Source organism: Oncorhynchus gorbuscha, linkage group LG14, assembly GCF_021184085.1.
Source record: "Oncorhynchus gorbuscha isolate QuinsamMale2020 ecotype Even-year linkage group LG14, OgorEven_v1.0, whole genome shotgun sequence".
Lineage (NCBI taxonomy): Eukaryota > Metazoa > Chordata > Actinopteri > Salmoniformes > Salmonidae > Oncorhynchus > Oncorhynchus gorbuscha.
The window spans coordinates 60,147,559-60,160,411 of NC_060186.1; the positions used below are offsets into that span (position 1 = coordinate 60,147,559).

The 12,853-nt window shown below is 43.9% G+C and overlaps 1 protein-coding gene across 5 annotated transcripts in view; it reads left to right on the forward strand.

The window, feature by feature from the left end:
* LOC123995244 (syntaxin-binding protein 5-like) overlaps positions 1–12,853 on the forward strand; it is a 159,246-nt gene that overhangs the window by 113,738 nt on the left and 32,655 nt on the right. The gene's annotated exons all lie outside the window — the stretch shown is intronic.

Consider the following 12,853-nt stretch of genomic DNA (forward strand, 5'->3'; position numbering starts at 1 on the left):
GTGTTCTTGAACGTAGCCCTGTTTCTTTGTGTTCTTGAACTTAGCCCTGTCTTTCATTTTTGTTCATTGATTTCGCCTGTGTTAGTTACTCACCTGGTCTCATCAGCTCCTTATTTAGTCCAGTTCATTCTGTTTGTGCCTTTGTGACGTATTGTTCGTTTTGACTTTACAAAGCCTTTTCCCAGCTCGTTTGTGAGAACCAGTTATAGCCTTCAGTCCTAGTTTTGATTCACCTGCCTGTTTGCCTACCTTTGTATGACCATTGCCTGCCTGTGACCACAATTCCTGCCTTCTGCGACGGCAAAATAAACACCTGCCCCTCTCTGTGCTTGATTCTACACCCTTTTCTCCCTGAGTATTCAGTACAGAATACCTCACTTAATAACGGAATGGATTCAGTGACACTACAGTGGAGCCTAACCCAGCAAAAGGAGCATATGGAGGAAATCTGCCATCTTCTCCGCCAGCCTATCCCTACTCCTCCGATGCCAGGTATCGTAACCCATAGCCCTTCATTCATATCCATGCCTGGAAAATATGACATTTCACCTGGGAAATTTCAGGGATTGCTGATGCAATGCAGCGACTACATTGAGCACAACCCCACAAACTTTGCCACAGAACAAAGCCCTGGATTGGGCCACCGCGATATGGACTGCCAACAGCACAGAACTCGGATCCGAGACCCATTTCCACACCCTTTTCAAAGAGGTATTCGATCACTCTCCTTCCGGTCATCCTATAGGAGACCTCCTCATAGAACTTCAACAAGGACGCAATTCAGCTGCCGACTATGCCCTCGAGTTCCACACCATGGCTGCAGGGAGTGGATGGAATGAGGCTGCTTTACTTACCATCTACCGAAGAGGGCTCAACAGGGAACTTCAGGCAGAGATGGCCTGTAGAGGTGACCTTCAGGATTTAAATCAACACAGTCGTATGTCCATCGACCACCTCATCGCCGACCGCCGAAGAACTCTGCCACCCAGGAACACGAAACCTTCTCTTTCCATGATTCCGTCATCCTGTACGAGTCTCCCAGAGCCCATGCAGTTGGGCCATGCTCCTCTCCCGTGTATCGAACATCAAAGGCGGACCCAAGAAGGGCTCTAGGCTTCATAGATTCGGGAGCAGCAGGTCATTTTATCCATCACCAGCTAGTACAAGAGCTTGACATTGATCTAATACCTGTCAACCCTCCCTTAAGGATTAACACCCTGGATGGAGAGCCATTGGGCACAGGCTTCATTATGCACCTGACACAGAGCGTCATGCTCCAGATTGGAGTCTTCCACACAGAAACCATTCAACTCATGGAACTCTCATCCCCCAAACAGCCACTCATCCTCGGACATCCCTGGCTTTGTCGTCACAACCCTGCCATCACGTGGCGACAAGGTGAACTATTGTCCTGGTCTTCTACCTGCTTCACCAGTTGTCTCAGCCTACCCTGCAGTGCCACCACCATTGGACTCTGACTCTGCCATCTGAATACACCCAGTACAGCAATATCTTCAGCAAAATCAAGGCGTCCTCTCTGCCACAACATCGCCCAGGAGACTGTGCTATTGACTTACTCCTTGGAGTGTCCCCACCGAAGGGTCGTGTTTCCCCCTATCTATCCTGGAAAATGAGGCAATGGAGAACTACATTGATTACACTCAAACGGTTTAATTTGTCCTTCTTCCCCGGCTGCGTCCAGCTTCTTTGTTGGAAAGAAGTACAGTGGTCTCCGTCCATGTGTTGATTACCGTTCCCTGAATGACGTCACGGTCAAGAACCGTTTCCCCATTCCTCTTATCCCAGCGACCCTTGAACAATAGGGCCTAGCCAACATCTATACAAAACTTGACCTGCGAAGTACACATAACCTTGTCCGTATACGTGAATGTGACGAATGGAAGATGGTCTTTATCACCACACGAGAGCACTACCAATACCTGGTCAGGCCCTATGGCCCTATTAACACCCCCGTCGTCTTCCGATCCTTTGTGAACAAGGTTTTCCAGGATATGATCAACCTCTTTCTCATTGTCTACATTGATGACATCCTGATTTACTCTCACTTCCTTAAGGACAAAATGTTCTTCAATGGCTCCTTGACCATAACCTTTATGTGAAGACTGAAAAGAGCACCTTCCATGTTTTGTACTGACATCTGGAGGGGTCAGCATGGATGAGAACAGTCACCACCGTCAGTAAATGGCCCAAACCCACCTCCGTTAAGGAACTCCAACGTTTCATTGGGTTCTCCAATTACTATCGCCGGTTCATTCGGAACTTCAGTTCTACTGCCGCTCCCCTCACTGTCCTTACCAGCCAAAAGACCCGGACCCTTCAATAGACTGACACCGCCCTGACTGCTTTCAACAACTTGAAACATCTCTTCACCTCAGCTCCTGTCCTTCACAAACCTGATCCGACCCTTCCTTTCACCCCGGAGGTGGATGCCTTAAGTAGGAGCCATACTCTCTCAGCGGGTGGGAACACCTCCAAAATCACATCCCTGTGCCGCCTTCTCCAGGAAATGATCCTCCGCTGAGAGGAATGTACGGTGTGTGGAACAGAGAACTCCTCGCGATCAAGCTGGCCCTCGGAGTGGCGCCACTGGTTGGAGGGCGCACAACATCCCTTTCTCGTCCTAACAGATCATTGTAATTTGGAATATATCAGGGGCCAAGAGGTTAAACTCCAGACAAGCCCGCTGGGCTCTTCACATGCTTCCATTTTCAAAACATAAAAGCTGATGCTCTCTCCTGCCAGTTTGACCTTCTGACCAGTAACTCAGACCCTACACCCATTCTTCCATAAGGCAAGAGGAAGGGACTGGTACAGTGGGAGGTTCACTCTGCCATACAAGAAGCCCTAACCTCTGACCCGGCCCCTCCTGTAGACAGCAGCTGGGAGGAGTTACGTACCAGCAGCTATTAGACCCCAACTGATGCAATTGTTTCACACGTCCTTGGGGTCAGAACATCCAGGCATTACACGAACCACCAAACTTCTAGCCCGTAAGTTCTGGCTGTCCTCAATAGCATCTGACGTAAGGGATTACTTACACTCCTGTCCAGTCTGTGCCCAAACCAAAAGCCCTCGTCATCTCCCTTCCGGTAAGCTTCAACATTTGCCAATCCCTCAGACCCTGGTCCCACGTAGCTGTTGACTTCATCACTGTTGACTTCATCACAGACCTTCCTGAATCCTCTAACGCCACCATCCTTATCATAGTAGACCGTTTTTCTATTTTTGCTAAAAGAAAAACACAAACATCACATAATGACTTGTTATCCCCAGCCTCATAATACCCAGTTAAGAAGGAGTCAGAAACCCTGGTGCCAAACAGATCGAGTAGCTTTAAAAAGACACACACAAAGTCGTAGCTTTAAAAAGACACACCGAGTCAGGCTTAGAGTAATGAGTTTATGTTAACACCTGTGCTACCATTCACCTCATTTACAATGTGACAACACAAGGACAACATGGCCCTGTGGTGGCTCTCCCTGATGAATAGGATGCTCCCTCTTTATTGTGCATTCTCTCTCTCTCCCCTGGGTGAGACGATATCTCTCTCTCTCCTCCTCCCTGGTCCAAAGGCCTATGTAGTGAATCTCCTTGGCAGCTATGTTCTCTCCTCTCAACCCTGTAACACCTCCCCAGAGACCGACTTCTCTATACCGCTGCTGCTTCAGTACTCTGGAGCTCATGAACACTGGGGAAAACAGCATTGTATTCACATCACTGCCATGCTCTGGCATTACAGCTCATGTTCTGCTGTCATCACCTGTCACTAATTACTGATTCAGGGTCAGATCTATGATCGTCAGTCTAAACCTGGCTATTAAGAGTTGAACCAGTTTTGAAGGGCATATAGCCCATATAGCCCTGTTTGTTCAGGTTTGTATCACTGATTCTGGATCAGCAATAGATGTCCCAGTCTTAACTTTAGCGGTGAAGAACTAAACATAAAAGCTGGCCTCTAACCAGTTTTAAAGGGCGTAGAATAGCATTCGATTCTGTAGAATAGACTATGGGGAGATTTAATTATGATAACTCTGGATTCCTAGATGGGGCTCTGGCCAACACATTAAGTAATGGATTCAAATGCTAAGTATATACTTATACCAGGATAGATGTGCAGGCTTTTCTGATGGCGCTGCAAGTTTCTGAAAGATGGGCAGGATGTATATACAGGATCATGGTACTGTATCAGTGGTTTTGCTGCGTAGACTGGGCGTGATGACAAAGGTAGTTTTGGCATCGTTATGGCTGGCAGAAGGGCAGGGTCAGGAGTTCCTCGGACTTCAAAATCTTTAAGTTGTGTGAGGAAACAGTATTTTGGGGAAAATGTTTGTAATTGCAGGAAACTATCTCTGTAACTGTCAGGGGAATGGCCAGCGGTCACCTGGCGCTTAGAGTGTAGTGTATAGAGTGAATGGGAATAGAGCATAGGACATAGGGAATAGGGCATATGACATAGGGAATGGGGTATAGGACATAGGGAATAGGGTATACAGCATATGGAATAGGGTATAGGACATAGGGAATATTGTTTAAGGCACAGTGAATAGGATATAGGACATAGAGAAGTGTATACACCATAGGGTATAGGACATAGGGAATAGGGTACAAGACATAGCCTTGTATAGGGGACAGGGAATAGGGTTTAGGGAAGAGAGAATAGGGTATAGGGTATATGACATAGGGAATAGGGTATATGATATAGGGAATAGAGTATAGGACATAGAGAACAAGGTATAGGACATAGGGGATAGGGTGTAGGACATAGAGAATAGAGTATAGGACATAGGGAATAGGGTATAGGACATTGAGCATAGGGAATAGGGTATAGGACATTGAGAATGGGGTATAGGACAGAGAATATAGTATAGGACATAGGGAATAGGGTATAGGACATTGAGAATAGGGTATAGGACATAGGGAATAGAGGTGGAGGACACTGGCTGTAGCCTTGTCCTGAAGTTTCTCTAGTCGTGTTAGATCATCTTAGACACCCTCACTAATTACAGGAAACACTGTATTTTTGTCACACCTAACCACAGTATGTATTCCAACCCTCACAAACAGTTGACAGAATTCCTTCCTCCATTGTGTCTCTCTCCCAGAATTGTTCCTGTTCATGGCTCAGTGCTATCTCTGCAGGTGCAGTCACTGTGAGCATCAGAGAGAAGATGGAGAAGAAGAGAGCATCAGTCACCTCAGCCCTGCGTTGTCTGACTAAATGCCTCATCCTTCTCCTACTGATGAATAGCCTGCCTACACTGTAGCCTGTTTCAGATTTTTATATCTCTCTCTTTTCTCTCTCTCTCTCCATCATTCCTGCTCCTTCTTTCATTTTGTCATTCCCTCCCTCTTAACCCCCCCCCCACTCTCAGTTCACCACCTCCCTCCTACCCTCCGTCCCTCTCTAGCTGAATAAATACAAGTAGGTGTGACACCTCCCCAGAGACCGACTTCTCTACACCGCTGCTGCTTCAGTACTCTGGAGCTCATGAACACTGGGGAAAACAGCATTGTATTCACATCACTGCCATGCTCTGGCATTACAGCTCATGTTCTGCTGTCATCACCTGTCACTAATTACTTACCCCCCCCTCTCTCAGTTCACCACCTCCTTCCCACCCCCCGTCCCTCTCTAGCTGAATCAATAAGCAAACTCTCACCTCAGTACCCTATGTATGTGTGTATGTGCACTTAACAGAAAACCAAAACACTCATACTCGAGTCAATGTGATGACTTTCCAGATAGTGTTTATATTGGCTCAAATCTTAACCTATGCTGAACAAAACAATAAAATCAACATGCAACAATTTCAACGATTTTACTGAGTTGCAGTTCATAAAAGGAAATCAGTCGATTGAAATAAATTCATTACGACATAATCTATGGATTTCACATGACTGGGAATACAGATATGCATCTGTTAGTCACAGATACCTTTAAAAAAAAGTAGGGGCATGGATCAGAACACCTGTCAGTATCTGGTGTTACCACCATTTGCCTCCTTCGCATACAGTAGAGTTGATCAGGCTGTTGATTGTGGCTTGTGGAATGTTGTGCCAATTCTCTTTAATGGCTGTGCAAAGTCGCTGGATATTGGCGGGAACTGGAGGCAGCTTATGCTCGCTAACAGGGATATAAACTCATTTGTTCACTTTTTGTGAGTATGGAACATTTCTGGGATAGTTATTTTATTTCAGCTCATGAAACATGGGACTGACACTTTACATGTTGATTTGTATTTTTGTTCAGTATATATGCAATTCACATTGCACCTATTGAATAGAATACACTGAGACATATAAAAAGCATGAACTATTTCTAGTAGGCAGATACCATTCATTCATTCAGCAATTCGTTGTGCTAATGGGACACTTGGCAGATGTGGTATTATCTCTATTAGCAACAGGAATGGCCATGTATATTAGTTCTACCTCTATCCTGGGGATGGGCAACATTGATGGGGATGGGGGCAACAAAATATGTGAAATCATTGTGAGGGGCCGCAGTTGTTCGCGGGTCTGCTTACCCACATCCATACCCACACATTCAGTTAGAGCTGGCCCCAGCCTTTTGGGGGCCCTAAGTGAAATGTTGTTGGGGGACCCCCCCACCGTGCGTGTAAAACATTATTGACAGAGGAGAGAAACATTTTAAGTTTTAAAGCACATTTTCTGCAACTCTACTCAATTTGCCATAGGGCAGAGCGAAATGTTTTCAGTTTTGAATATATTATCTGAGTGAGTTACTAACAAAATCAATGGGTCGAGAAAAGCGAGATGGCAAAGCTGACAGTGTCCTTCACCTGGCACTGTGAGAGGAGTGTTTGACACACATTTGAAGTCTGGACAGGTCCTGTCACTGTTGGAACATGACAAGGCTGGGTCTCCCTAAAGCATAGTAGCACTAAGATCATCTTCATTTCACTGAATCTAAATGGACGAAGGATGATGTTAGGGATACAATGCCCAGGTCTTCCTCTCAGTACTCTAGAGCTGGAGTCTCTCAGAGACAGGTACTCAAAACCAATGTACACTAACACACTACAACCTCCACTACAGACAATCTAACACACACTATTATAGGACAACCCCCATCACAGATCCTCTAACACATACTCATATAGGACAACCCCATCATATATCATCTAACACACACTATTATAGGACAACCCCCATCACAGATCATCTAACACACACTATCATAGGACAACCGCATCACAGTTCATCTAACACACACTATCATAGGACAACCCCCATCACAGATCATCTAGCAAACGTGCAATCTTTGGACGAGAAAATAGATAAAATAGATGAAACTACCAACGGGGCATTCAAAACTGTAATATCTTGTTCTTCACGGAGACATGGCTGAACGACGACACTATCAACATACAGCTGGCTAGTTTACGCTGCACCGGCAGCATAGAACAGAGGCGTCTGGTGAGACAAAGGGGCGGCAGACTATGTATTTTTGTAAATAACAGCTGGTGCACGATATCTAAGGAAGTCTTGAGCTATTGCTCTCCTGAGGTAGAGTATCTCATGATAAACTGGAGACCACACTACCTACCCAGAGATTTTTCATCTGTATTTTTCGTAGCTGTTTACATACAGTGGCTTGCGAAAGCATTTACCCCCCTCGGCAATTTTCCTATTTTGTTGCCTTACAACCTGGAATTCAAATGGATTTATGGGGAGTTTGTATCATTTGATTTAGACAACATGCCTACTACCACTTTGAAAATGCAAAATATTTTTTATTGTGAAACAAACAAGAAATAAGACAAAAAACAGAACTTGAGCGTGCATAACTATTCACCCCCCCAAGGTCAATACTTTGTAGAGCCACATTTTGCAGCAATTACAGCTGCAATTCTCTTGGGGTACGTCTCTATAAGCTTGGCACATCTAGCCTCGAGGATTCTTGCCCATTCTTCGAGGCGAAACTGCTCCAGCTCCTTCAAGTTGGATGGGTTCTGCTGGTGTACAGCAATCTTTAAGTCATACCACAGATTCTCAATTGGATTGAAGTCTGGGCTTTGACTAGGCCATTCCAAGACAATTAAATGTTTCCCCTTAACCTGTTGCGACGAGGAATCCCGTATCCGGGAGCGTAATTATAGCCTCAAGCTCATTACCATAACGCAATGATGTCATAAGGTGAATGCACCAATTTGTAAGTCGCTCTGGATAAGAGCGTCTGCTAAATGACTTAAATGTAAAATGTAAATGCAACGTTAACTATTCATGAAAATCGCAAATTAAATGAAATAAATATATTGGCTCACAAGCTTAGCCTTTTGTTAACAACACTGTCATCTCAGATTTTTTTTAAATGCTTTTCAACCATAGCTACACAAGCATTTGTGTAAGAGTATTGATAGCTAGCATAGCATTAAGCCTAGCATTCAGCAGGCAACATTTTCACAAAAACAAGAAAGGCATTCAAATAAAATAATTTACCTTTGAAGAACTTCGGATGTTTTCAATGAGGAGACTCTCAGTTAGATAGCAAATGTTCAGTTTTTCCAAAAAGATTATTTGTGTAGGAGAAATCGCTCCGTTTTATTCATCACGTTTGGCTAAGGAAAAAACCCGTAACCGGGAGCGTAATTATAGCCTCAAGCTCATTACCATAACGCAACGTTCACTATTCAGGAAAATCGCAAAGAAATTAAATACTGCCCCTCGAGGTTCAAGAGGTTAAACCACTCAAGTGTTGCTTTAGCAGTATGCTTTGGGTCATTGTCGTGCTGGAAGGTGTGCCTCCTTCCCAGTCTCAAATCTCGGGAAGACTGAAACAGGTTTCCCTCAAGAATTTCCCTGTATTTAGCGCCATCCATTATTCCTTCAATTCTGACCAGTTTCCCAGTCCCTGCTGATGAAAAACATCCCCACTGCATGATGCTGCCACCACCACGCTTCACTGTGGGGATGATGTTCTCGGGGTGATGCGAAGTGTTGGGTTTGTGCCAGACATAGTGTTTTCCTTGATGGACAAAAAGCACAATTTTAGTCTCATCTGACCAGAGTACCTTCTTCCTTATGTTTGGGGGAGTCTCCCACATGCCTTTTGGAAAACACCAAACATGTTTGCTTTTTTTTCTGGCCACTCTTCCGTAAAGCCCAGCTCTGTGAAGTGTATGGCTTAAAATGGTCCTATGCACATATACTCCAATATCCACTGTGGAGCTTTGCAGCTCCTTCAGGGTTATCTTTGGTCTCTTTGTTGCCTCTCTGATGAATGTCCTCTTTGCCTGGTCTGTGAGTTTTGGGGGGCGGCCCTCTCTTGGCAGGTTTGTTGTGGTGCCATATTCTTTCAATTTTTTAATAATGGATTTAATGAAGCTCGATGGGATGTTCAAAGTTTCTGATATTTTTTTATAACCCAACCCTGATCTGTACTTCTCCACAACGTTGTCCCTGACCTGTTTAGAGAGCTCCTTGGTCTTCATAGTGCTGCTTGCTTGGTGGTGCCTCTTACTTAGTGGTATTGCAGACTCTGGGGCCTTTCAGAACAGGTGTATATATACTGAGATCATGTGACAGATCATGTGACACTTAGATTGCACATACTGTAGGTGTACTGTATTTAACTAATTATGTGACTTCTGAATATAATTGGTTGCACCAGATCTTATTTAGGGGTGTCATTGCAAAGAGGGTGAAGACATATGAACACACCATTTGTTCATTAACATTTTTATTTTATTTTTTAAAACAAGTAATTTTTTTCATTTCACTTCTCCAATTTGGACTATTTTGTGTATGTCCATTACATGAAATCCAAATAAAAAGATATTTAAATTACAGGTTGTAATGCAATAAAATAGGAAAAATGCCAAGGGGGGTGAATACTTTTGCAAAGCACTGTACCACCACAGTCAGAGGCTGGCACCAAAACAGCATTGAATGAGCTGTATTCCGCCACAAGAAAACAAGAAAATGCTCATCCAGAGGCGGCGCTCCTAGTGGCCGGGGACTTTAATACAGGGAAACTTAAATCCGTTTGACCAAATTTCTATCAGCTTCTTAAATGTGCAACTGGAGGAAAAAAACTCTGGACCACCTTTACTCTACACACAAAGCTCTCCATTTGGCAAATCTGACCCCAATTATATCCTCCTGATTCCTGCTTACAAGCAAAAATTAAAGGAGGAAGCACCAGTGACTAGACCAATAAAAAAGTGGTCAGCTACAGGACTGTTTTCCTAACACAAACTGTAATATGTTCCAGGATTCCTCCGATGATGTTGAGAAGTACACCACATCAATCATTGGCTTCAATAAGTGCATCGATGACGTCGTTCCCACATTGACCATACGTACCTTCCCCAACCAGAAGCCATGGATTACAGGCAACATTCTCACTGAACTAAAGGCTAGAGCTGCTGATTTCAAGGAGTGGGACTCTAACCCGGAAGCGAATAAGACATTTCACTATGCCCTCCGACGAACCATCAAACAGGCAAAGCGTCAACAAGACCAAGATCGTATCGTACTACACCAGCTATGATGCTCATCGGATGTGGCAGGAATGGCCCAGTACATCACTGTGGCTAAGCTCCCTGTCATCCAGGACCTCTATACCAGGCGGTGTCAGAGGAAGGCCCTAAAAACTGTCAAAGCCACCTTAGTCATAGGCTGTTCTCTCTGCTACCACACGGCAAGCGGTTCCAAGAGGCTTCTAAACAGCTTCTACCCCTAAATCTTAAGACTCCTGATCACCTAATCAAATGGCTACCCAGACTATTTTCGTTGCCACCCCCCCCCCCTCTTTTACACCTCTGCTACTCTGTTGTTATTATCTATGCGTAGTCACTTTAATAACTCTACTCAACTAACGAGTACCCCACACATTGACTCTGTATCGGTACCCCCTGTATATAGACTCGCTATTGTTATTTTACTACTGCTGTTTAATTACTTGTTACTTTTATTTCTTATTCTTATCCATATTTTTTTTACTGCGTTGTTGGTTTGGGGCTCGTAAGTAAGCATTTCACTGTAAGGTCTACTGACCTGTTGTATTCGGTGCATGTGACTAATAAAATTTGATTTGATGTGATAGGACAACCCCCATCACAGAGCATCTAACACACACTATTATAGGACAGATGGCAAGATCTCTAATACACACTGACACACACTGTTATAGGCTTTTAACAGACCTCTACCTGTCAATATCTGTCTTACTGAAGTGGTCTTAATCGGTTGACATTTACAGTATGTACATGTCCTGTCCTGTGGAGTAGCATTGATTTGTCGACAGTTTCTCTTCTGTTAGTACATTTGTTTGTTTGTTTGTTTGTTTGTTTGTTTGTTTGTTTGTTTGTTTGTTTGTTTGTTTGTTTGTGTTTATGTACTGTGGCTGAACTTTAGTGAGGGTAAGGGAGTGTGACTAAGGATGTCTGGGAGGACGACACACTGCTGTCGTTACATAGATGCCCAGTCTGTCTCACACTGTATTAGGAGGAATGCACTCTAATTAGGCCCAACTGTCTCTCTGTGTGTGTCTATATCTGTGTCTTTGTCTGTGTGTGTTTCTGGGGGTGTGTGTGTGTTTCTGTGTGTGTGCGTGTTTCTGTGTGTGTGTGTGTATGTTTGTGTGTGTTTTTTTATGTGTGTGTGTTTCTGTGTGTGTGTGTGTGTGTTTTTCTGTGTGTGTGTGTGTGTGTTTCTGTGTGTGTGCGTGTTTCTGTGTGTGTGTGTGTATGTGTGTGTGTGTGTATGTTTGTGTGTGTTTCTTTGTGTGTGTGAGTGTTTCTGTGTGTGTGTCGTTCTCTTTCTGTGTTTGTCTCTTTCTCCCCCTCTCAGTATATAAGTACATTGAGTGTACAAAACATTAGGTACACCTTCCAAATACACCTTCCTAATATATCTTCCCCTCAATTTCTTCGAAGCATGGACTCTACAAGATGTCGAAAGCGTTCCACAGGGATGCTGGCCCATGTTGACTCCAATGCTTCCCACAGTTGTGTTAAGTTGGCTGGATATCCTTTGAGTGATGGTCCATTCTTGATACACACGGGAAACTGTTGAGCATGAAAAATCCAGCAGCGTTGCAGTTCTTGACACACTTAAATCAGTGTGCCTGGCACCTAAGTCTTCTGTCTTGCCCATTCAGCCTCTGAATGGCACACATACACAATCCATGTCTGAATTGTCTCAAGGCTTAAAAATCCTTCTTTAACCTGTCTCCTCTCCTTCATCTACACTGATTGAAATGGTTTTAACAAGTTACATCCATAAGGAATCATATCCTTCACCTGGATTCACCTGGTTAATCTGTCATGGAAAGATCAGTTGTTCCTAATGTTTTATACACTTAGTATATATCTATCTCTCTCTCTCTCTCGGTCTGCCTGTCTTAGTATTTTTGCATTTATTTTTGTCGGTGTGCGTGCAAGAGTGTGTGTGTGAGGTTGTGGGTTTGAGTGTGTGTGTGACTCACTGTCTCATCCCAAAAGACCATTCTCTGAAAGGAGCATAATGTAAGTCATTAAATTAGTATTCTTAATGGGTATTATTTGATATGAAGAAAACCATGTGTTTCAATTACCTGCTAATTGTCCAACTAACCACAATGTATTGTCTCTGCTCCATGGGACTGTCAACCTGAACAATGCACTGTTATATTTCTATATCCTGTTGAAGTGACGCACTGTGTGTGGTTACATTCACCTTAAAATGCTTGAGCTGAGAAATGTTGTCTAAGTATTTCAATATTGGCACGAGTGTTTGTGTGTGCGTCTGTGCTAGTGGGTGTGTTTTAATAATGAGTTTTAATAATGAGCTGTAAGACAGCAGTAAGCCGGTCTGTTTTTTCCGG